Here is a 26,487-nt window from a genome sequence, read left to right on the forward strand (position 1 = left end):
GTCTCATTCTGCAACCTCTCCAGTCGGGTCTTTCTGAGTCTTTCAGGAAGCTCAATCTTCAGCTAGTTCCTCAGGGTTTTCTTGCGAACCTTCAGATCTCTCCTACCTTGGAAGATCAGGTCAGAGCAGCTCAGCTACTTGACGCTATGGTGAAAAAGGTCAAGATTGGAGTGGGAAAGAGTCTCCCCAAGTATAAGTGTTTCACTGTTGATGCTAGGGACACATTGTTTTTCGAGGATCGCCTTGTCGTCCCGAAAGGTGATCTCAGGAAGGTGATCATGGAAGAAGCTCATAACTCTCTGCTCTCTATTCATCCTGGAAGTTCCAAAATGTACCATGACTTGAAGCAGACATTCTGGTGGACTCATATGAAACGTGAAATTGCACAATTCGTAAACGAGTGTGATGTATGTCGAAGGGTGAAAGCAGAACATCAAAGACCAGCGGGCCTCTTACAGCCTTTGCCAATTCCCGAGTGGAAGTTTGATCACATTGAGATGGACTTCGTCACCGGGTTTCCGAAGTCCAAGAAGGGCAATGATGCTATCTTCGTCGTCATCGACAAATTGAGCAAAGTGGCTCATTTCCTTCCAGTCAAGGAGTCCATTTCAGCAGCTCAGTTGGCAGAGTTGTACACCTCCAGGATTGTCTCCTTGCACGGCGTACCTATGATGATCTCTTCAGATCGCGGAAGTACCTTCACTTCCAAGTTCTGGGACTCCTTTCAGTCTGCTATGGGCACGAAGATCCGCTTCAGCACAGCGTTCCATCCTCAGACTAGTGGTCAAGTGGAGAGAGTGAATCAAGTTCTTGAGGACATGCTGAGAGCCTGTGTTATCTCTTTTGGCATGAAGTGGGAGAATTGCCTGCCTTTCGCGGAGTTCTCGTATAACAATAGTTATCAAGCTAGTTCTGGCAAGGCTCCGTTTGAAATTCTCTATGGCAGGAAGTGTCGTACTCCGCTCAACTGGTCCGAGACAGGCGAGCGTCAGATCCTTGGCAATGATATGATAGAAGAAGCTGAGGAGATGTGTCGGATCATTCGCGACAACCTCAGAGCAGCACAGTCCCGTGAGAAGAGCTATTACGATAGCAAGCACCGTGACATGTCGTATGAGCTTGATGATTTTGTCTATCTCAAGGTGTCCCTATGAAGGGTATGCAGCGTTTTGGCATCAAAGGCAAGCTTTTGCCTCGTTTCGTTGGTCCGTTCAGAGTGGTTGGCAAGAGGGGCGACCTTGCGTACCAGCTCGAGCTTCCGTCAACCTTTGCAAATGTCCATGATGTGTTCCATGTTTCTTAGCTTCGGAAGTGTTTCAAGACCCCCGAGCGCACTGTGCATCTTCAAGATATCGACCTTCAGCCTGACCTTTCTTATCGTGAGCATCCAGTTGCGGTTCTCGAGGCGACTGAGCGCAAGACCCGTAACAAGACTGTCAAGTTTCTCAAAGTGCAGTGGTCTCACCATTCCAATAAAGAGGCTACGTGGGAACGCGAGGATCACCTCCGTTCCGAATTTCCCGATTTCTTTCAGTCTTAGATCTCGAGGGCGAGATCTTCTTTGTAGTGTGGGAGAATTTGTAGTGCCCCAAGTGTAAAGCTTTCCCTTTTTGTAACCTTCCATGTGGGACCACCTTGACATTGTCATGAGAGCTAACTATGCATGTATGAATTCATGTGTCACCTTGTATTTCTTCTTTTTGCATGCATGCATTCATGTCATACCATTCTTACCATGCCTTGTGTTGCTTGCATCTATACCTTGCCATGTCTTAGAGTGGGTCTTGTAATTTCATGTGTTGATGCACATGTGATGATGGTGTGTGGTGTGTAGGAGTGGTTGCTATGTATTTTCAAAGCTCCTTGCAATTTCAATCCCTTTTGTTTTCCTTTTATCTCATGTTCAAAATTCCATCTTCCCAAAAGCTGTTTTAAAATGTCTTGTGTTTAGAGTTTGTTGTGGAGATGATGATGTGATGATTTGGAGTTTTATTCTTGGTCTTGAGGATGAATATAAATCACAAAACAGAATAAATAAATGCTGTTTTGGATTTATGAAAGTAGCCTCATAAATGTTGGAAGTATTTTATTTAAATAGCTGGTTCATTTTCAGGTCCAGGGCAATTTTCCATTTGATTTTATCCCTTTTATTTTGTCATGTGCCTATTGTTCTTTCTCTGTTTTATTTTTAAAAGGAAATAGACAGGGGCTCTATTTCTCTATCTGGCGCACTAAGTGGGCTCCCTCCCACTTAGCGGCCCATCAGCCTTTCCCCTCGCGAGCCCGTCGCGCGTCCGTCGTCGTCCTCCCCCTTTCCAGCTCGACAGTGGGTCCCGCCTGTCAGCGTCTCCTTCGATCCCCTCTGTTCCACCGGAGAGAGCACGCGCACATGGCCACCCGTGCGCCCCTCGCTTCCCCCTCTCGCCCTATAAAGAGCCTTGGCGTCCGTGCCTCGGCTAGGGTTCCCCCTTCCGCCTCCGCTCCACCCAGATCTCATCACCCTCCTCTCTGCATCGTCGCAGCAAGGTAAGTGAGGCGGATCCGCCATGGCCGACGGTTGAAGGAGGTCGCCGTCGTCGTTGTGGTGCCTCTTCCTCCTCGACGAGAGGTCCAGGAGCTCGCGGGCCTCTCCAGGGGCTCGTTCCCTCCGCTGGATCGACCACATCGCCCCTACTTCCTCTTCTCCACGATGGCGCGTCTTCTCTGACGAGCAGCTTCGCCGGCGCCCGTCTTCCTCTACTTCCACTACGTGACGCTTCCTCCTCGACCCGTGTGTGAGGTAGCGCTCCTCCTCCTTCCTCACTGTCCCAGTTCAGGCACCGTAGCCGTAGAATCATTGTGCGCATCACCTCTATCGCCGGAGTCGCCGATCACCGTCGTCACGCCATTGTAGAGTCCCTCGGGAGTAGTTAGGACGTGAAATGAGTTCATGTGTGTGTGGGCTTCCTCCCCTCCACAAGCCGGAGCTGGATTTGGCTCGCATCGCCGGCGAGACCCCTCCCCTGTTCCGGTCAGCCGCCGGTAGCAGATAAGCAGGGAGGTTACCTCTTCTGTTTCACATCGCGTAGTGGTTCAGACACCGTATCGTAGCCCAGTGGTAGCTAGCGTGGCGTGCCTGATGGAGGGCGCGGGTTCGATTCCCCCCTTCGGCACCTTTTGCTATTTTTCGTTGCTCTGCACAGTAAGTCCTAGAGACAGTTTAACCTGATTGGGCTCCCCTCTCTGTCGAGTAAGCTAGCGCAACGCAATGGTAGTGTAGATGGCTTTGCACTAGAGGCACAGGGGTTCGATCCCCGGGGTGCCCCCCTTTTTCTTTTACCTCTTGTTTTATTTTTAGTTTGCTGGATATGCTCTTTTGCTCTGTTTGTTGTTTTGTGCCTTAAACATAAGATGGCAGATGGCATAATATTATTTTGTTCCTCTGCTGCTATAGTAGACCAGATGGTATGTGTGTGTGTGTGTTCTTGTGAGAGGTGCATGTGTGTGTGTGTGCATACACATGATGTTAGCCATATGTGTGTGTGTGTGTGTGTGGTGATGCTACCCTAGTATATGATGATATGTAGGTGGCTTATGTTCTTTGCTTGTGTGACTAGTTGGATGGCAGTAGATGATGTGCATGTGTGTGTGTGTGTTGCACGCACATGAGGTATTGCTAGTGTAGGTGTGCAAGTGAGTGTAGCCGTACTATCATTTGCTTGATAGCTTCCCTTATATTGTTCTTGGAGTCTTAGGGCTCATGATGAGATTGTGGTGTGATGTATAGGTGGCAAACCAGCCCCATGTGCAAGTTGTGCAACTCCTCATGTTTAATATGAGAGAGAGCATGATGTGTGTGTGGGGTGACTTAGTGAGAAGTATTTGTGTTGTTGATGTGCATGACACAAACATGGGGTTCAAACCCCCATGTCACTTTTTCATTGTGCACATGAGCTCAACCTTTGTAGTTGTTGTCTTAGTAGGAACTACATGAAATGATGCCCATTCCCTAGGCATGATTTGGAGTAGTTTACTCTCCCTTAATTGTGGTCACTTGTTCCAAGTAAGTGCCCACATATTATATATGATTTTGGGGTAGAATATCCCAAGGAATCCAGTGGTGAAGTTTGTTTTGCCATTAGGATACTTTATGGAGTTGACATATTCAGATTTGTTGCAAGTTTGATCTTTGATTCCATGGAATAGGTGGAGCCCAAGGGCATGAGTTTTTGTGTGATAGTAGTAGGGGTTTTGCTCTACACCATAGTGGTGTCATTTATCATTTGGTGTTATGTGTGTGCAAACTATGCCTAGACAAAGTGGGCATGTGGCTGAAAATTCCAGATTAGTGAAATCTGGAATTTCACTAAGTCTGGGATTCTGTAAACATTTTCTTCTCTTATAGATGAGGATGTGCTGGTCATTGTGTTGAGAACTAGCCTTAGATCAGTTCTAGGATTTTGGACCTGATATGTTTGTGAAGCTCCCTGTCAAATTTCAAATCATTTGGAGTCCAGTAGGTTGTGTTTTGATTGCTATCAAAAAGCTTCAGAACAAAGACAGAAACTCAGGTGCAGGAATTTTCACTAAGTCCGTGAGATCTGATGGTTTTGGAAAAGTTTGTGGCCTTGTATCTTCTAGAGTTTAATTACTTTTGCTGTGATTCTTGCTGGTGCTTGTAGTGTTCTTGGTGGGCTACAGCCACATATATTATTTGTCATAGTTGGGTGGCTGTAGGTGCTTTGCATGTAGCTCACAAAGTGCTATGATGCAGATTATGGCAGATTATGTAGTTTTGTCATTTTGATGATTGTGAGTGCTTAGTTGATGTTGTGGTGTTCTTGTTTGCTCCACCCCATCCATGATGGCTTGTTTTATGTCTTGGAAACCTGGGAATACCAGATTTGTGCCATTTGAGTGTGTGGTGATGATTTTGACACGTAGGGCTTCATATCTTGTTTCGTTGATTCCCGTTGATCCGTAGCTCCGATTGTATTGTTCTTTATATGGTTTTGCATCGTTTTCATGAGATGCATCTGATCATGTCATTCTCATGCATGTCAAAATAACTTAGGGTACAGTTCTGTCCAGAAACTTGCAGTAGTTTAATTTGCTTGTGCTAGAGATAGAAATAGTGGTGCATGCTCAATTTTCATCTCATGCATCATGTGATTGTTGCATCTTGTGGTGCTTCTGTTCATTGGATGTTATTCTCATGTTGGGTAGAACCGGGATCGGAGAACGAATACGTGGAGTCCGGAGAGTACGTGCAGGACGAACCAGAACCATTCCAAGCTAAGGATATCACAGGCAAGATGATATGACCTTGATTCCATCTCTAGACTTGTTATGCTAGTTTTCGATTCCATGTCTTATTTCTTGCTGCCTACCACTGAATTAAATTGCCTCTTCATATGCCATGACCCAAACACTGTTCCCTTCCTAGCAAAACTTGTATGGCTAAGTAGGCTTGCTCGGCTACTAGTGTTAGCGTTGCTAGTTGCAGGTGCTTTGACTCATGTAGTCACATGATCTTGATATCATTATCTTAAATTCTGTTATTTAATTAATGCACCTATGTACTTGGTAAATGACGGGAGGCCTAGCCTTTTGCCGGGTGCTTTGTTCCGTTATTGCCGCCTTAGTTACCGGTTACCGGTGTTTGATTCCATAACGATCGCTTCTAACACGTTCGGGGTTGTTATAGGGACCCCCTCGATAAATCGCGTAGTGCTAAGGCTTGTCCGGCAGGACCCAACATTGGTGTTAATTTGCTAATCACTTAATAATAACCTGCATAGGGAATAGCTACCCCGAGGATTTTAATCAACAACCCGGGCCAGTGCTCCTCATGAGTGTTGGTCCAAACTGGGCAGACTATGGGGCCACCACAGGGCAACCTGAGGTTTGGTATACATGTAGTGTGACTCATCCGGCGTGTCCTGAGACTGAGATACGCGGCTCTTATCAGGGTCGTCGACACGTTGGGAGGTCCTGCTAGCCTTGCCTTACCTTAGCGGTATATCTTGCCTATAGGAATCCCAGTGAAGCTTTGGTTTCCCCCAGAGTTGAGGTTTTCCTCTAAGGGATCCGACGAGATCACGAGATTCGTGATAGAGGATGCCTTTGCGGCCTGTGTTCGTTTGTGATGGACTAGTTGGAGCACCCCTGCAGGGTTTAATCTTTCGGAAAGCCGTGCCCGCGGTTATGTGGCAACTTGGAATATTTTGTTAACATCTGGTATTAGAGAACTCAAACATAAGCTAATAAAACTGCCAACTGTGTGAGTAACCGTGACTGCCCCTTCGAAGATCTCTCTTCGATCGGGGACACGGTGGGGTTATGAATGCCGTAGGTAGGTGTTCAGGATCACTTAGTGATCAAGTAATCCCGGCCGCTAGTGTAGACCACCTTCATAATTACTTCGCGTCAGTTAGCCACTTAATCAAGCTCAGGATGCTGCAGCCTTATACACTTCACCCTTTCCCTACCTAATAACATGACTAGTTATGGCACCAAGGTCTTAGATTGGTGAGTCCCTGTGGCTCACGGATTCCTCCGAAACTCCCAGCAGGTACAGGTACCCCAGAGACAGATGATCCCGACGGCACCCAGCTGGCGTGGCAGTACGACGAGGAGACAGACCGCCTCTACGTGAACTATCCAGAGGACTGAGGCGTGGTCGTGATCGTGGGCCTGCAAGCAGGGTAGCATAGCATTTCCATGTTTTGTAGTCCGTAGCGGAACTACCTTGATTGTATCTGTGATGTACTCTGAGTTATTAATAAGAAGACAGTTGAATCCCGAATTGTCTACTTTTATTATTATTTGTGCTATGTTACTTTCTTGTGAAACGCTTAGATGCGCTTCTTTCCTATTCGGGGGCCTCGACCCCTAGATCGGAAAGGACTGCATCTTGGTCGTTACATTACGGGAATCACTAACTTCAACACAAGTATTTCTAGATTCACAACACCCTACTAACATAACTCTTAATATTACCGAATCCACGTCTCAAAACTAATTGAGAGGAATCAAACTTCTCTTTCTACTCAATGCACATGAAGATGGAAATTTTATTGTATCCTCTTTGGGTACCTATCACCTTTGGTACTACTTTCATAGCACAAGCCAACTACCAAGTTACGCACCGCCTTGCTCTAAAAGATCTAAGTGAAGCACAAAGAGCAAAATTGTCTAGCTCAAAAGATATAAGTGAAGCACAATGAGTATTCTAGCAAATTCACGATGAGTGCATGTCTCTCTCAAAAGGTGTGCAGCAAGGATGATTGTGACACAACAAAAAGAAAATACTCCTACGATACAAGACGCTCCAAGCAAAACACATATAATGTGGTGAATAAAAATATAGCTTCAAGTAATGTCACCGATGGATTGAAGACGAAAGAGGGGATGCCTTCCCGGGGCATCCCCAAGCTTAGACTTTTTGGTGTCCTTGAATTTGGCTTGGGATGCCTTGGGCATCCCCAAGCTTGAGATCTTTCCACTCTTTATCCCTTTGTCCATGAGAACATCACCCAAAACTTGAAAACTTCACAACACAAAACTTAAACAGAAACTCGTGATATCATTAGCACAAGAAAACAAACTACCACCTCTATAGGTACTGTAGCAATCTTGATTTCTATTTATATTGGTGTTAGATTACTGTATTCTCACTTTTCCATGGCTATTACCCCCCGATACTATTCATAGTTTCATCAAAACAAGCAACCAACACAACAAAAACAGACCAATCTGTAGCAATATGTATACTTCGTATACTTCTGGTACCTCAAAAATTCTGAAAAATTACGACAGTATGGGAAAAAGGCATATCAACCAGCAGCAAACAGAATCAACTCAAAATCTCTTTCTGAATAAAAATGCAAAATAATTTCGTGACCGAAAAGTTTCTGTCTTTTTCCAGTAGGATCAAACAACCATCATCAAACTAGTCATAAAGGTTTTACTTAGCTCAAACACAAAAAAGAAACACAAAAAACACAATCATAACAGAATTATGATGGTGTGTACGCAACAAAACAGAAAGAAAAAGATAAATTCATTGGGTTGCCTCCCAACAAGCGCTATTGTTTAACACCCTTAGCTAGGCATAAGGCGATAGAATCATGTATCGTCGTCTTTGGTGCTCAAACCATAAGTAGCCCTCATCATGGATTCATAAGGCAATCTTATTTTCTTTCTAGGAAAATGCTCCATGCCCTTCTTTAAAGGAAATTGAAATCTAATATTCCCTTCCTTCATATCGATGATAGCACCAATAGTCCTTAGGAAAGGTCTACCAAGAATGATAGGCCATGTAGGATTGCAATCAATGTCAGGCACAATGAAATCCACGGGTACATAGTTCCTATTTGCAATAATAAGAACATCATTGATCCTTCCCATGGGTTTCTTGACAGTAGAATCCGCAAGATGCAAATTAAGAGAACACTCCTCAATCTCATTAAAGCCTAGAACATCACATAAAGACTTTGGAATCGCGGAAACACTAGCACCCAAATCACACAAAGCATTGCATTCATAGTTTTTGATTTTGATTTTGATAGTAGGTTCCGACTCATCATGAAGCTTTCTAGGAATAGAAACTTCCAACTCAAGTTTCTCTTCAAGAGATTTTATCATAACATCGACGATATGATCGGTAAAGGCCTTGTTTTGGTTATAAGCGTGTGGAGAGTTTAGCATGGATTGTATCAAGGAAATGCATTCAATCAAAGAGTAACTATCATAATTGAATTCCTTGAAATCCAAAGTAGTAATTTCATTACTACTCAAAGTTTTGATATTTTCTACTCCACTTTCAATGCTTTTAGCATCAAGATAGATGGACTCCGAATCATTGGGGCGTTTTTCAACCAAAGTGGATTCATATCCAGCCCCATCATCATTAGGTTTGTCACTAGAAAACAAAGATTCAATGGGAGTCACACCAAGCACTTTAAGATCTTTGTGATTCTTATCACGAGAACACGCCTTTTTAAGCCATTCATGTCTAGCACGAATTTGGGCGGTTCTTTCTTTGCTCTCATTCATGGAAACACGCATAGCTTTCAAAGTTTCATCCATATTGATCTTGGGAGGAGCACATCTAACTTTCAAAGCATCAATATCAATAGACATTCTATCAACGCTCCTAGCCAAATCATCAATTTTGAGTAGTTTTTCCTCTATGGACGCATTGAAAATCTTTTGCGAGTTGATAAACTCTTTGATATTACTCTTTAGATCAAAGGGTAATTTATTGTAATTTCCATGAGTATTGTTGTAGGAGTTGCCAAAGTTATTAGAGGGGTTACTAGGAAAAGGCCTAGGAACATAGTTTCCTCTAAAAGCATTGTTGTTGCCAAAATTATTCCTACCAACAAAATTAACGTCCAAGCTCGCATTGCTACTCTCAATCAAGGAAGACAAGGGCATATCATTAGGATCTAAAGGAGCACCTTTACTAGCAACCAATTTCATTAACTCATCCATCTTAGCACTCAACGAGTTAATTTCTTCTATAACGTGTACCTTTTTACTAGTAGGTGACCTTTCAGTGTACCACTGAGAGTAGTTTGTCATGATATTGTCTAGGAGTTTTGTGGCTTCTCCTAATGTGATTTCCATGAACGTTCCACCTGAGGCGGAGTCCAAGATATTTCTAGAAGCGATATTCGAACCTGCATAGAACATTTGTATAATCATCCAAAGACTCAAGCCATGAGCGGGACAATTTCTAATCATCAATTTCATCCTCTCCCAAGATTTTGCAACATGTTCATGATCAAGTTGCTTAAAATTCATGATATCATTACGGAGAGAGATAATCTTAGCCGGTGGAAAATACTTGGATATATAAGCATCTTTGCACTTGTTCCAAGAATCAATACTATTTTTGGGAAAAGATGAAAACCAAGTTTTTGGTCGATCTCGCAACGAGAACGGAAGAAGCTTCAATTTAATCACATTATTATCCACATCTTTCTTCTTTTGCATATCGCAAAGCTCAATGAAGGTATTAAGATGGGATGCGGGATCTTCACTAGGAAGGCCGGAGAATTGCTCTTTCATAACAAGATTCAGCAAAGCAGCATTGATTTCGTATGATTTCGCACTAGTGGCGGGAGCAATCGGAATACTAATAAAATCATTACTATAAGTATCCGAGAAGTCACAAAGTTTGGTGTTTTCAGTCATGGTGACTTCAGCAAGCAAACAAGCACACAACCGAACAGAAAGCAAGCGAGAGAAAAGGGCGAACGAAAAAGGCAAATATTTTTGTAAATTTTTGTTTTTCAGAAGTGGGGGAGAGGAAAACGAGAGGCAAAAAAGTAAATGCAAGAGATGAGTTTGCGACACTTACTTGGATGAGCTTCACCTAGAATAATCCCCAGTGCCAGAGATTGACACGTTGACGAAAAATATTCTTTGACTTGATCCTCCCCGGCAACGGTGCCAGAAATCCTTCTGTTGCCTCTTGAGATTGCGTTGGTTTTTCCTTGAAGAGGAAAGGGTGATGCAGCACAGAAGCAGTAAGTATTTCCCTCAGTTTGAGAACCAAGGTATCAATCCAGTAGGAGAATCAAGCCAAGTGTCCAGAGTACCTGCGCAAACACAAACGAGCTTGCACCCAACGCTATAAAGGGGTTGTCAATCCATTCAAGATTGATTGCAAAGTGAGATATGAAGACGGAAAGTGCAACGAAGTAAAAGTGTAAGGCTAAAAATATGATGTGAAGTAGACCCGGGGGCCATAGTGTTCACTAGGGGCTTCTCTCAAAATAGCAAATATTACGGTGGGTGAACAAATTACTGACGAGCAATTGATAGAACCGCGCAAAGTCATGACGATATCTAAGGCAATGATCATCATATAGGCATCACGTCCAAGACAAGTAGACCAATACTTTCTGCATCTACTACTATTACTCCACACGTCAACCGCTATCCCGCATGCATCTAGTGTATTGAGTTCATGACGAACAGAGTAACGCCTTAAGCAAGATGACATGATGTAGAGGGATAAACTCAAACCAATGATGTAAACCCCATATTTTTACCCTTGATGGCAACAACACGATGCATGCCTCGCTACCCCTTCTGTCACTGGGTGAGGTCACCGCACAGTATGAACCCAAAACTAAGCACTTCTCCCATTACAAGAATCATAGATCAAGTTGTCCAAACAAAACCCACAACTCAAAGAGAATTACAAGGATATGAAATCATGCATATAAGAGATCAGAAGAAACTCAAATAAGATTCATAGATAATCTGATCATAAATCCACAATTCATCGGATCTCGACAAACACAACGCAAAAGAATATTACATCAGATAGATCTCCATGAAGATCATGGAGAACTTTGTATTGAAGATCCAAGAGAGAGAAGAAGCCATCTAGCTACTAGCTATGGACCCGAAGGTCTATGGTGAACTACTCACGCATCATGGGAGAGGTCATGGTGTTGATGAAGAAGCCCTCCGTATCCGAATCCCCCCTCCGGCAGGGCACCAGAACGTGCCCCAGATGGGACCTTGCGGAGATAGAAGCTTGCGGCGGCGGAAAAGTATTTTCGTGGATCTCTCGTGCAATATTGGATTTTTCAGGAATTTATAGGCGGAAAAGGTAGGGCACACGAGCCACAGGGGGCCCACAAGCCTGCTAGGCCCCCCTGGCCGCGCCTAGGGGGCTTGTGGCGTCCCCTGGTGGCCTCTGCCTTGGTTCTTATGTCCCGTGCGTATATTTTGTTCCGGAAAAAATCTTTTTGAAAGTTTTATTCCGTTTGGACACCGTTTAAAATTCTCCTTTGAAAGGGGTCAAAAACACGGAAAAAACTGGAACTGGCACTTGGCACTGAGTTAATAAGTTAGTTCCAAAAAAGATATAAAAGGCATACAAAACATCCAAAGTTTGACAAGATAATAGGTTGGAACTATCAAAAATTATAGATATGTTGGAGACGTATCACAGAGCAAGGACGGCGTCGATGACGTGCTCTGCCCTGTACGCAACGTGTGCACGATCCTCGCCTGTCGGTGGCGTGGTGGGTGAGCAGTACATCCACCAACGGGCACGCTGTCTGGGGTCAGGGGAGCCCTGCGCCTCACGCATCGCCCACAAAAGAATGGTCGCCGACGGGAAGGTGAAGCCGCGAGGGAAGGCACACTACTTTTCAGTAGCCGTCATGACCTTCACAAGGCTGCAAGCGTGGTTCCTCATCATCTGCACTCTGCTTTCAGCTCTGCCATTGCTAATTCATGGTCATGTTCGGTGAATGAGTAGCTATCCTAATCTACTAGCTTCTTTAGTTCTGCTCCTGTGAAGCCAGCTGACTGAAAATTTGCGTATATGTGCCTAAGGAAGTATCACTGGGGGAATCAGGGAACACTTTGTTGGAAATATGCTCTAGAGGCAATAATAAATTAGTTATTATTATATTTCTTAGTTCATGATAATCGTTTATTATCCATGCTATAATTGTATTGATAGGAAACACAATACTTGTGTGGATACATAGACAAAACACTGTCCCTAGTAAGCCTCTAGTTGACTAGCTCGTTGATCAAAGATGGTCAAGGTTTCCTGGCCATAGGCAAGTGTTGTCACTTGATAACGGGATCACGTCATTAGGAGAATCATGTGATGGACTAGACCCAAACTAATAGACGTAGCATGTTGATCGTGTCATTTTGTTGCTACTGTTTTCTGCGTGTCAAGTATTTGTTCCTATGACCATGAGATCATATAACTCACGGACACCGGAGGAATGCTTTGTGTGTATAAAACGTCGCAACGTAACTGGGTGACTATAAAGATGCTCTACAGGTATATCCGAAGGTGTTCGTTGAGTTAGTATGGATCGAGACTGGGATTTGTCACTCCGTGTGACGGAGAGGTATCTCGGGGCCCACTCGGTAATACAACATCACACACAAGCCTTGCAAGCAATGTGACTTAGTGTAAGTTGCGGGATCTTGTATTACGGAACGAGTAAAGAGACTTGCCGGTAAACGAGATTGAAATAGGTATGCGGATACTGACGATCGAATCTCGGGCAAGTAACATACCGAAGGACAAAGGGAATGACATACGGGATTATATGAATCCTTGGCACTAAGGTTCAAACGATAAGATCTTCGTAGAATATGTAGGATCCAATATGGGCATCCAGGTCCCGCTATTGGATATTGACCGAGGAGTCTCTCGGGTCATGTCTACATAGTTCTCGAACCCGCACGGTCTGCACACTTAAGGTTCGACGTTGTTTTATGCGTATTTGAGTTATATGGTTGGTTACCGAATGTTGTTCGGAGTCCCGGATGAGATCACGGACGTCACGAGGGTTTCCGGAATGGTTCGGAAACAAAGATTGATATATAGGATGACCTCATTTGATTACCGGAAGGTTTTCGGAGTTACCGGGAATGTACCGGGGAATGACGAATGGGTTCCGGGAGTTCACCGGGGGGGCAACCCACCCCGGGGAAGCCCATAGGCCTTGGGGGTGGCACACCAGCCCTTAGTAGGCTGGTGGGACAGCCCAAGAAGGCCCTATGCGCCATAGGAAGAAAATCAAAGAGAAAAGGAAAAAAAGGAGGAGGTGGGAAAGGGAAGAAGGACTCCACCTTCCAAACCAAGTAGGACTCGGTTTGGGAGGGGGAGACTTTCCCCCTTGGTTCGGCCGACCCCCTTGGGGCTCCTTGAGCCCCAAGGCAAGGCTCCCCCTCTCCCACCTATATATACGGATTTGAGATGACTTTTCCACGGCAGCCCGACCACATACCTCCACGGTTTTTCCTCTAGATCGCGTTTCTGCGGAGCTCGGGCGGAGCCCTGCTGAGACAAGATCATCACCAACCTCCGGAGCGCCGTCACGCTGCCGGAGAACTCTTCTACCTCTCCGTCTCTCTTGCTGGATCAAGAAGGCCGAGATCATCGTCCGTTCGGCACTAGATCGTGGGACAGATCGCGGGCCGGATCGAGGGATGTGAGGACGTTCCACTACATCAACCGCATTCACTAACGCTTGTGTTGTACGTTCTACAAGGGTACGTAGATCACACATCCCATCTCGTAGATGGACATCACCATGATAGGTCTTCGTGCGCGTAGGAAAATTTTGTTTCCCATGCGACGTTCCCCAACAGTGGCATCATGAGCTAGGTTCATGCGTAGATGTCTTCTCGAGTAGAACACAAAAGTTTTTGTGGGAGGTGATGTGCGTTTTGGTGCCCTCCTTAGTCTTTTCTTGATTCCGCGGTATTGTTGGATCGAAGCGGCTCGGACCGACATTACTCGTACGCTTACGAGAGACTGGTTTCATCACTACGAGTAACTCCGTTGCTCAAAGATGACTGGCGGGTGTCAGTTTCTCCAACTTTAGTTGAATCGGAATTGACCGAGGAGGTCCTTGGATGAGGTTAAATAGCAATTCATATATCTGTGTTGTGGTGTTTACGTAAGTAAGATGCGATCCTACTAGATACCCATGGTCACCACGTAAAACATGCAACAACAAAATTAGAGGACGTCTAACTTGTTTTTGCAGGGTATGCTTGTGATGTGATATGGGCAAGGATGTGATGTGATATATTGGATGTATGATATGATCATGTTGTAATAGTTAATATCGACTTGCACGTCGATGGTACGGCAACCGGCAGGAGCCATAGGGTTGTCTTTAAACTAACGTGTGTGCTTGCAGATGCGTTTACTATATTGCTAGGACGTAGCTTTAGTAGTAATAGCATGAGTAGCACGACAACCCCGATGGAGACACGTTGATGGAGATCATGATGATGGAGATCATGGTGTGACGTCGGTGACAAGAAGATCGTGCCGGTGCTTTGGTGATGGAGATCAAGAAGCACGTGATGATGGCCATATCATGTCACTTATGAATTGCATGTGATGTTAATCCTTTTTTGCACCTTATCTTGCTTAGAACGACGGTAGCATTATGAGGTGATCTCTCACTAAAATTTCAAGACGAAATTGTGTTCTCCCCGACTGTGCACCGTTGCGGCAGTTCTTCGTTTCGAGACACCACGTGATGATCGGGTGTGATAGACTCAACGTTCACATACAACGGGTGCAAAACAGTTGCACACGCAGAACACTCGGGTTAAGCTTGACGAGCCTAGCATGTGCAGACATGGCCTCGGAACACATGAGACCGAAAGGTCGAGCGTGAATCGTATAGTTGATATGATTAGCATAGAGATGCTTACCACTGAAACTATTCTCGACTCACGTGATGATCGGACTTGAGATAGTGGATTTGGATCATGTACCACTCAAATGACTAGAGAGATGTACTTTTTGAGTGGAAGTTCTTAAGTAATATGATTAATTGAACTAATTGTCATGAACATAGTCTAATGGTCTTTGCGAATTACGATGTAGCTTGCGCTATAGCTCTACTGTTTTTATATGTTCCTAGAGAAAATTTAGTTGAAAGTTGATAGTAGCAAACTTTGCAGACTAAGTGTGTAAAACCGAGGATTGTCCTCGTTGCTGCACAGAAGGCTTATGTCCTTAATGCACCACTCGGTGTGTTGCACCTCGAGCGTCGTGTGTGGATGCTGTGAACATCCGACATACACGTTTCTGATGACTACACGATAGTTCAGTGCAAAATACTTAATGGCTTAGAAGCAAGGCGCCGGAAACGTTTTGAAACGTCACCGAACATAAGTGATGTTCTAAAGGGATGAAATTGTGATTTCAAGCTCGTGCCCTTGTTGAGAGGTACGAGACCTCCAACAAGACTCTTTGTCCACAAAGTAAAGGAGAAAAGCTCAATCGTTGAGCGTGTGCTCAGATTGTCTGAGTACGACAATCACTTGAATCAAGTGGGAGTTAATCTTCCAGATGAGATAGTGATGGTTCTCCAAAGTCACTGCCACCAAGCTGTGAGAGCTTCGTGATGAACTATAACATATCAAGGATAGATACAATGATCCTTGAGCGATTCGCGATGTTTGACACTGCGAAAGTAGAAATCAAGAAGGAGCATCAATAGTTGATGGTTTGTAAAACCACTAAGTTTCAAGAAAGGCAAGGGCTAGAAGGGATACTTCGTGAAACGGCAAAACAGTTGCTGCACTAATGAAGAGACCCAAGATTAAACCCAAACCCAAGACTAAGTGCTTTTGTAATGAGGGGAACAGTCACTGAGGCGGAGCAACTCTAGATACTTGGTAGATAAGAAGGCTGGCAAAAGTCGAAAGAAGTATATTTGATATACATGATGTTGATGTGTACTTTACTAGTACTCCTAGTAGCATGAGGGCATTGGACACCGGTTCAGTTGCTAAGTGATTAGTAACACGAAATGAAAGCTACGGCATAAACGGAGACTAGCTAAAGGCCAGGTGACGATACGTGTTGGAAGTGTTTCCAAGATTGATATGATCAAAACGTCGCACGCTCCCTCCACCATCGGGATTTGTGTTAAACCTAAATAATTGTTATTTGGTGCTTGCGTTAAGCATGAACATGATTGGATCGTTTTTATTGCAATACAATTATTCATTTAAAGAGAATAACGGTTACTCTATTTGCTTGAATAATCACCTTCAATGGTTTATTGAATCTCGATCGTAGTGTTACACATGTTCATAATATTGGTGCCAAAAGATACGAGGTAATGATGATAGTACCACTTACTTGTGGAACTGCCGCTTGAGTCATGTTGGTATAAATTGCATGTATAGGCTCCATGGTGATGGATCTTTATACTCACTTGATTTTGAATCACTAGTGACATGCAAATCATACCACATGAGCAAGGCCTTGTTTTCATTGAGATGAAATAAGATAGTAACTTGTTGGAAGTGATACATTTTGATGTATGCAGTCCAATGGGTGCTGAGGCACGCAGTGGATATCATTATGTTCTTACTTCAATGACGATTTGAGTAGATACTAGAGTATTTGCTTAATGAATCACAAGTCTGAAATATTGAAAAGTTCAATTCTGTTTCGGAATGAAGTTCGTCATAACAAGAGGATAAACTGTCTACGATATGATCATAGAAATGAATATCTGAGTTACGAGTTTTGGTACGCAGTTAAGACAATGTGGAAATTGTTTCGCAGTTCATGCCACCTAGAACATCATAGTGTGATGATGTGTCTGAACGTCATAGCCACACACTATTTGGTATGGTGCATGCTATGATGTCTCTTATCGAATTACCACTATCGTTTATGGGTTAAGCATTAGAGACAACCGCATTCACTTTAAATAGGGCACCACGTATTTCCGTTGAGATGACACAGTATAGACTGAGGTTTAGAGAAATCTAAACTGTCGTTTCTTGAAAGTTTGGGGTTTCGACACTTATGTGAAAAGTTTCAGTCTGATAAGCTCGAACCCAAAGCGGATAAATGCATCTTCATAGGATATCCAAAACAGTTGGGTACATCTCCTATCTCACATCCGAAAGCAAAGTGTTTGTTTCTAGAAACGGATCCTTTCTCGAGGAAAGGTTTATCTCGAAAGAATTGAGTGGGAGGGTGGTAGAACTTGATGAGGTTATTGAACCATCACTTCGACCAGTGTGTAGCAGGGCGCAGGAAGTTGTTCCTGTGGCACCTACACCAATTGAAGTGAAAGCTGATGATGGTGATCATCGAGCATCGGATCAAGTTACTACAAGCCTCGTAGGTTGACAAGGTCGCGTACTACCACAGAGTGGTACAGTAACCGTGTCTTGGAGGTCATGTTGTTGAGCAACAGTGAACCTATGAGTTATGGAGAAAGCAATGGTGGGCCCAGATTCCGACAAATGGCTGGAAGCCATGAAATCCGAGAGAGGATCCATGTATGAAAACAAAGTGTAGACTTTGGAAGAACTACTTGATGGTCATAGGACTATTGAGTAAAGATGGATCTTTAAAAGGAAGACAGACGATGATAGTGATAAGTCGCTATTAAGAAAAGCTCGACTTGTCGCAAAGATGTTTCCGAGAAGATCAAACAGTTGACTATGATGAGACTTTCTCACTCGTAGCGATGCTAAAATTCTGTTAGAATTATGTTAGTAGTTGCTGCATTATTTATGAAATATTGCATGTAGGATGTCAAAACATTGTTTCCTCGACGGTTTCCTTGAGCAAACATTGTATGAGATACAACCCTGAGGTTTTGTCGATCCTAAAGATACTAGCAAGTATGCAAGCTCCAGCGATCCTTAAATGGACTGGTGCAAGCATCTCGGAGTTGGAATATACACTTTGATGAGATGATCAAGGATTTTGGGTTTGTACAAGGTTTATGAGAAACTTGTATTTCCAAAGAAGTGAGTGGGAGCACTATAGAATTTCTGATAAGTATATGTGGTTGACATATTGTGGATCAGAAGTAATGTAGAATTTCTGTAAAGCATACAAGGTTGTTTGAAAGGAGTTTTCAAAGGAATACCTGGATCGAGCTACTTGAACGTTGAGTATCAAAGATCTATGGAGATAGATCGAAAGCGCTTAATGGAAGTTTCAACAAGATGCATGCCTTGACAAGTTTTGAAGGAGTTCAAATAGATCAGCAAAGAAGGAGTTCTTGGTTGCGTTGTAAGGTGTGAATTTGAGTAAGACTCAAAACCCGACCACGGCAGAATAAAGAGAATAGACGAAGGTCGTCTTCTATGCCTTAGCCGTAGACTCTAAAGTATGCCATGCTGAGTACCGCACCTGATGTGTGCCTTGCAGCAAGTCTATTAAGAGGTACACACAGTGATCCAGGATTGAATCACTGATCAGCGGTCAAAGTTATCCTTAGTAACTAAATAGACTAAGGAATTTTTCTTGATTATGGAGGTGGTTAAAGAGTTCGTCGTAAAGGGTTACGTCGATGCAAGCTTTGACACTAATCCGAATAACTATGAGTAGTGAAACGGATTCGTATAGTAGAGTAGATATTTGGAGTATTTCCGAATAGCACATAGTAGCAACATCTATAAGATGACATAAAGATTTGTAAAGAACACACGGATCTGAAAATTTCAGAACCGTTGACTAAAACCTCTCTCATGAGCAAGACGTGATCAGACCCCATAACTATATAGGTGTTGGATTTCGTTGGAATCACATGGTGATGTGAACTAGATTATTGACTCTAGTGCAAATGGGAGACTGTTGGAAATATGCCCTAGAGGCAATAATAAATTAGTTATTATTATATTTCTTAGTTCATGATAATCGTTTATTATCCATGCTATAATTGTATTGATAGGAAACACAATACTTGTGTGGATACATAGACAAAACACTGTCCCTAGTAAGCCTCTAGTTGACTAGCTCGTTGATCAAAGATGGTCAAGGTTTCCTGGCCATAGGCAAGTGTTGTCACTTGATAACGGGATCACATCATTAGGAGAATCATGTGATGGACTAGACCCAAACAAATAGACGTAGCATGTTGATCGTGTCATTTTGTTGCTACTGTTTTCTGCGTGTCAAGTATTTGTTCCTATGACCATGAGATCATATAACTCACGGACACCGGAGGAATGCTTTGTGTGTATAAAACGTCGCAACGTAACTGGGTGACTATAAAGATGCTCTACAGGTATATCCGAAGGTGTTCGTTGAGTTAGTATGGATCGAGACTGGGATTTGTCACTCTGTGTGACGGAGAGGTATCTCGGGGCCCACTCGGTAATACAACATCACACACAAGCCTTGCAAGCAATGTGACTTAGTGTAAGTTGCGGGATCTTGTATTACGGAACGAGTAAAGAGACTTGCCGGTAAACGAGATTGAAATAGGTATGCGGATACTGACGATCGAATCTCGGGCAAGTAACATACCGAAGGACAAAGGGAATGACATACGGGATTATATGAATCCTTGGCACTAAGGTTCAAACGATAAGATCTTCGTAGAATATGTAGGATCCAATATGTGCATCCAGGTCCCGCTATTGGATATTGACCGAGGAGTCTCTCGGGTCATGTCTACATAGTTCTCGAACCCACAGGGTCTGCACACTTAAGTTTCGACGTTGTTTTATGCGTATTTGAGTTATATGGTTGGTTATCGAATGTTGTTCGGAGTCCCGGATGAGATCACGGACGTCACGAGGGTTTCCGAAATGGTCCGGAAACGAAGATTGATATATAGGATGACCTCATTTGATTACCAGAAGGTTTTCGGAGTTACCGGGAATGTACCGGGAATGACGAATGGGTTCCGGGAGTTTACCGGGGGGGCAACCCACCCCGGGGAAGCCCATAGGCCTTGGGGGTGGCACACCAGCCCTTAGTGGGCTGGTGGGACAGCCCAAGAAGGCCCTATGCACCATAGGAAGAAAATCAAAGAGAAAAGGAAAAAAGGAGGAGGTGGGAAAGGGAAGAAGGACTCCACCTTCCAAACCAAGTAGGACTCGGTTTGGGAGGGGGAGACTTTCCCGCTTGGTTCGGCCGACCCCCTTGGGGCTCCTTGAGCCCCAAGGCAAGGCTCCCCCTCTCCCACCTATATATACGGAGGTTTTAGGGCTGATTTGAGATGACTTTTCCACGGCAACCCGACCACATACCTCCACGGTTTTTCCTCTAGATCGCGTTTCTGCGGAGCTCGGGCGGAGCCCTGCTGAGACAACATCATCACCAACCTCCGGAGCGCCGTCACGCTGCCAGAGAACTCTTCTACCTCTCCGTCTCTCTTGCTGGATCAAGAAGGCGGAGATCATCGTCGAGTTGTTCGTGTGCTGAACGCGGAGGTGACGTCCGTTCGGCACTAGATCGTGGGACTGATCGCGGGACTGTTCGCGGGGCGGATCGAGGGACGTGAGGACGTTCCACTACATCAACCGCGTTCACTAACGCTTCTGCTGTACGGTCTACAAGGGTACGTAGATCACACATCCCCTCTCGTAGATGGACATCACCATGATAGGTCTTCGTGCGCGTAGGAAAATTTTTGTTTCCCATGCGACGTTCCCCAACACACTTCATGTATAGACTTAAGAAGACCCTATTTATAAATTAATAAACATGGTCATGAACAAAAAGAAATTAAGCCACTACTAGCAATATTTCTGAACTACTAGCAGAGATTTGGTGCATACCTTTTGCATGTGAGAAATAATGGTGTGGATTCCAAATTTTCTTCCACATCCAATGCAACATCTTAGATGGGTTAGGAACCATGTCCAACTATCAGAATCTTTCTTGTCAACCACACCAAAGGCTATGGGGTAGATGTTGTTGTTACCATCTCTTCCTATGGCTGCAAGAATTTGTTGTCCAGTGGTTAGCTTGATGAAGCAACCATCAAGCCCTGCATCCATACCCAAATTAGCTACCATAATTGAAGAAAATACAGTTGTAAATTTACCTATAAATGGCCTGCATCCATTAAGAAATCCTTGCTTTGATGAATGCAAGGAGTAGAACATGTACTTAAATCTAGGAGTTGGTGCAGGGTTTTCTGGGTCCTCAAATGTTGTAGCTATACACCTGCTACGAGGGTATGTATCAACAACTGCTTGTAGATAGTCCCTCAGTCTATAGTACTGCTCCTTTTGGTCACCTTGCACAACCTTAATAGCCTTCCTCCTTGCCCTATAGGCCACACTCCTTGATACATCAACCGAAAACTTGACTTTGTTGTCTTTAATAAGTGCATCCACGGGTGTTCTAGGATCTACTCTAAGAGAAGGCTCAACTGCTTTGGAAAGCCAGTTAGTAGTAACCTTTTTGTTCTCTGCTGATGCTCGACAAGTGTGCTCCATGTTACACTTCTTAATGCAAAAATTTATTTCCTGAGCTATCCTGGAGGCACACATGGTAAATTCACATCCATGCTCTCTCTGTGAACACCAAACAATAATTCTTGTTGGGGAGTTACTGTGGTAGTGAAAAGACCTCAGAGTCCTTATATGAAAATCTCTTAATGCTTCTATGAACAGGTAAACACTCTCAAAACACAAGCTCTTGCACAACTGTAAATGTGAATTGGGAATTTAGGGGTCAAACCATACCCTATCCTTCATCTTTTTCTTATTACTGTTTGGCTTCTTCAGGAGGTATGGTAGTTCAATTTCATCTTCTTCTTCCTCATCACTTATGCCTAAATCACCAGCAAAACAAAACTCATCTGCTTCAGGAAAGCAATCTTGAATTTGTTTATGCTCTACTTCATTGTGACATCTGCTAGTTGGACCAGGATTCTTCACATGTTTCACAAGACCAGTTAATGCCAATGCTCTATCCTCTTCACACGCACACTCTATTTCCAATGCTCTATCCTCTTCAGAGGCACACTCTATTTCCATTTCAACAACTTCAACACTCCCATCTGAATGAACTGAATCATGAGAACAAAATTCAGACACTTCAGTGTCTCCTTCAAAGTGGTTCAAATCTTCCTCTCTCTGAATCCCGCTCCTCTCAAGTTGAGCCTTTCTATCATTTATCTGATTCTGAAGCTCATATTGCTCCACTACCTTTTTCACACTGCAGCTCTCTTGAGTGTTCATGTAATTCTCATTAGCATGTGTACTACTTGTAGGTTGAACATTTATCACAACCTTTATGTTCACAACCTTCACATGATGATAAACCTCCAACATTTCGCGAACACTAGCTTCATTACCTAAATACTTTACTCTTTCATATCCAATTTCCCCCTCCTTCACATAGTACATGTAATCACTCTCCCTATACCCTTCACTTGCAATGATTGATTGTAGATTAAGAAAAGAAATATTTGTCTAATATATACCCCTTTTCACAGGGTTTCTTTCGTTCAAATGAAACCATATGTCCCCAACCATTTATCAACTTCAGAAAAAGAGCCTACACCGTCCAAACTTGTGCCACCGCCACCGCCATCACTGCCTCCGTCGCCGCCACCCATATCGCCGCCGCCCCCGTCCGGAATCACCGATGCCATGGCGGTCGCCACCTTAGGTCAGAGAAAGGGAGAGGAGGGAGAGAGTGAAGAGAGAGGGGACTGACTCAGATCTCGACCTCACCCGACCGCTTCAGACCGCAAACGCGCCGTTACTGACTGTTAACGCGCGGTAGTGCACGGTTGGCCACGGTGGCAGCTGGTTAGTGGGCCCAACCGGTCATATTCGAGCTTAGAGTGGGCAAAGCGGGCGGTTAGATGACTTGGTAGTTTTTTGCGACGGATTAGAAAAAAGGTGGTAGTTTTCCGCACAAAATCGTAAAGTGGTAGTTCCTGGGCACGTTTCCCTGAAATGTGGTAGTTTTTCGTTAAATACTCTAGTAAAAAGAACTGTCACTTCAAAACCTCCTCCATCCACTCATAAGAATCGTAGCATCATATAGGGATCAAGGCCTCGGGAGCGGACTCCATCCTGAGATTGGGAAGAGAGAATCTAGCTAAATTAGTTGATTCATGAGCTACTTCCTCCGTAAAGGAATATATGAGCGTTAATATCACTATTTACGAAGGAGGTACTTGATTACTCTCTGTATTACAATGGTCACACATGACATGCATAAAAATCTCAAGACATGAATTCGTACTATGAATTAGGAGAGGCACACGGCTTGCTTCTAAAAAATAAAAAGTTATTTATGTTGTTATTTTGGTCAATTAAGTATTGCGTGTGTGATGAAATTAATGGGTGGCATGTTCCTAACTCAGCCGCTTTGACATGGGAGCAAGACTATAATTACAAGGGAAAATAACAGAGCATTCCAGTCGAAGAGATTCAAATGGTCGAGTGATTGAAGTGACGACTCGGAGTTAAGAGTATTCTAGTGTTTCTAGAGAGTGTCTCAAAGACTTTGATTCAAAAGATTTTCGAAGAAAATTTGAAGGATTCTAATCTTCTCAAGCCACATGTGAAGAATCTTTTGTGTTTCCATACAACACCTAATGTTCCGCAATCTTGTCGTGACGAAGATGACACACTACCGTGTTACGGTGTTTCTTTCTTTTATTCTTACGTTTTAAAAATTCTGATAATTTTCTAGTGTCCAAGTCAAAACCATAAATACATGGCTAGAGAGCTTGGAGTCTACCAATCGACAACTCCGAGTCTCTGACCTGATACACTTGTTGCATAGTTGCATGTATTGGATAGGTCGAATGTCCTTTTTAAAAATATTTAGCATTATGCAATCTGCAACACGTGATTTGGTAAGTTAAAAAAATCTCGATGGTATGCTTCCAGCAATGGAACCATTGATTTTTTTTTCTATGATACATAGTCCACATCATATTCTGAAGACGAATTTTATAGGGAACGAGGTGATGTGCCTCGACACCAAACCAAAAAGGTTAGCTCATTGTCATCGTGCCTACAAGTCTGGCAATGACCCCTCCTTGTTCCTCCATTTTTGTGTTTCTCTTTGCTTTTGTCTTTGCATTCTGCTTTGATTCTGAATTCACCCTTAACTAAAATCTGAAGAGAGATTATGTTAGGCACTTGACTGACCACAAGTGGAGTTTGGTTTGTTTATGTTGCTGAAATATCATATCATGTCAATGCACTAAAGGGCTTGGTCCATTGTTTATCTCTTTGTTTGATTTTAAATGCTTCGCTTTGACGAATTTGTACCTAGAAAAAGGACTCTAAAACCTTCAAGTACTTCTACCCCTCAATTGTGATGGATATATCTTGTTGCAGTGTGCTAAGCAATCACATAATGTTGCATTATTTCTGTAGAGTTGACGCAACCTATAATCGTGTACTCATTTTCCATGTACGCGTGAGTTATCTCAAATTTCACCTGCAATATCAGTCTTAGGTGGTATCCGTGTCACTATTTAATTCAAACTGGATGATTTGTTTGTGTTATACACATCAGTCATATGATTTTGGCCTTTTGGTCCGTTGAATGGTCAAAGTTGTATGTGAGTGTTAGACTATCATGCATGAACACTGAAACAAGCTTGAATACCTTTCTTTTACCGTAATATCTTTGGCAAGTCAAATTTGGCAACAAAAAAGTAGTTCATAGTTGACTAGCTCATTTTTCTTTGACTATGGTCATGATCTCTTGAAACAGTGGAAATGTATCAGAAGAAAAGGTTTTCAACTGAGTGCCCATAAGTTCCCTGATGCTTACATGTGGCCGTGTTGAAATATAGATCATTTATCTAACTGGACATTAATGTGTGCTTTAGCAAAGTCGAAGAAATATGTTGTATAATTTGGGAAATGTATGTATCGCAATGCAGAACTGAATAGTGTTGCCCTGGAATTGAACTCGTGTTTGCACTTTAAATATTTCCATAATTAACTATTTTGCCTTCCATCACCTGATATTTAATACTGATAGAGCATGTAGAAACATCTCATTAGTCCCTTGACAAGTGCTTAAGAAAAATAGGAGAGTTCATATGGTTGTTTGTTCTGCTTCTCTGTTTCCCTAAGACTTAATATGTTTGATTCCTCACAGAGTGATTTAAATACTATGTATATTCAATAAAACTTGAGACCATCTTAATATTTTGTAGTTCATCATCATTATGTAGATGTGGCATTCCCACTATTGTTCGTGCATATCCAATTGTACTTTCGACACTAAATTGTAAAGTTGGATAGCAGCTAGCAGCTAACCCATTGATTAGCTCACTTAAATTTTAGCTACATTATATATATATATATATATATATATATATATATATTTGTCTCACTTACAACTATTATTATCATTTCTTAGGGAATGGGAAGCAGGACAGGAGGCAGTCCAAGTCGTGGAAATGGTGATGATGATGATGATGACGATGATGGCACCTATGGCAAGGAGGGAGAAGATAATTATGGTGCGGGTGATTTGTATGGTGATGATGATTACTATGGTGATGATCCGTATGATAACTATGGTGGTGAGCCATATGATAACTACTATGGTGATGATTGTTGGTGAGCAATATGATAATTATGGCGATGATCGGATATAAATTTAATGATGTTCATCTATATATTTGAAACACTTTGGCTTATGATTTTTTTATCTTAGTGGACAATTTAGCTTATGTAAAAAGTGACCCTTCTATGTTGTGCATTTGATATTTCCTAGATGGATGATTCTGGTTAATGTGATTTCGATGCAACACAACACTTTGTGGTGATATGCTAAATATAATATATGAACATTGGCATGTGCCTGTGTCCCCATCTTGAGATAGTGGCCATTGTACTTCTGATATAGTGTAACATTCCTTGATGAAAGTAATGTATGAGAGGTGAGTAATGCCATCGGGTATACGGTCAGCCGAAGGGGACTTCAGATTGTTGGTAAATATATAAATTGACGATGTTCATTTGCCCCTCAACTAAATGGATCCCCGATCAGATGTGTGCACTATCGTCCATTGTACTAACTGACGGTTTTGTTCTCCTCATAGTCATGACTAACTCCGACAATTCAAATATACCGTCAAATATTATGAAAACCGACAGGAAGTAAGAACCCTTGGACAATATAAATACCTGATGGGAAACCGTCGTCTATATGCGTCGTCGGGATAGTGCAAGCCAGCTAGTGGGCTTAACATGTCC

At 43.1% G+C, this 26,487-nt stretch overlaps 1 pseudogene; it reads right to left on the bottom strand.

The window, feature by feature from the left end:
* Window positions 1-22,776, bottom strand: part of LOC123425643 — a 41,843-nt pseudogene extending 19,067 nt beyond the window's left edge.
* Window positions 22,777-26,487: the final 3,711 nt, after the last annotated feature.

Source organism: Hordeum vulgare, chromosome 2H (assembly GCF_904849725.1).
Source record: "Hordeum vulgare subsp. vulgare chromosome 2H, MorexV3_pseudomolecules_assembly, whole genome shotgun sequence".
In the NCBI taxonomy this organism is placed as follows: domain Eukaryota; kingdom Viridiplantae; phylum Streptophyta; class Magnoliopsida; order Poales; family Poaceae; genus Hordeum; species Hordeum vulgare.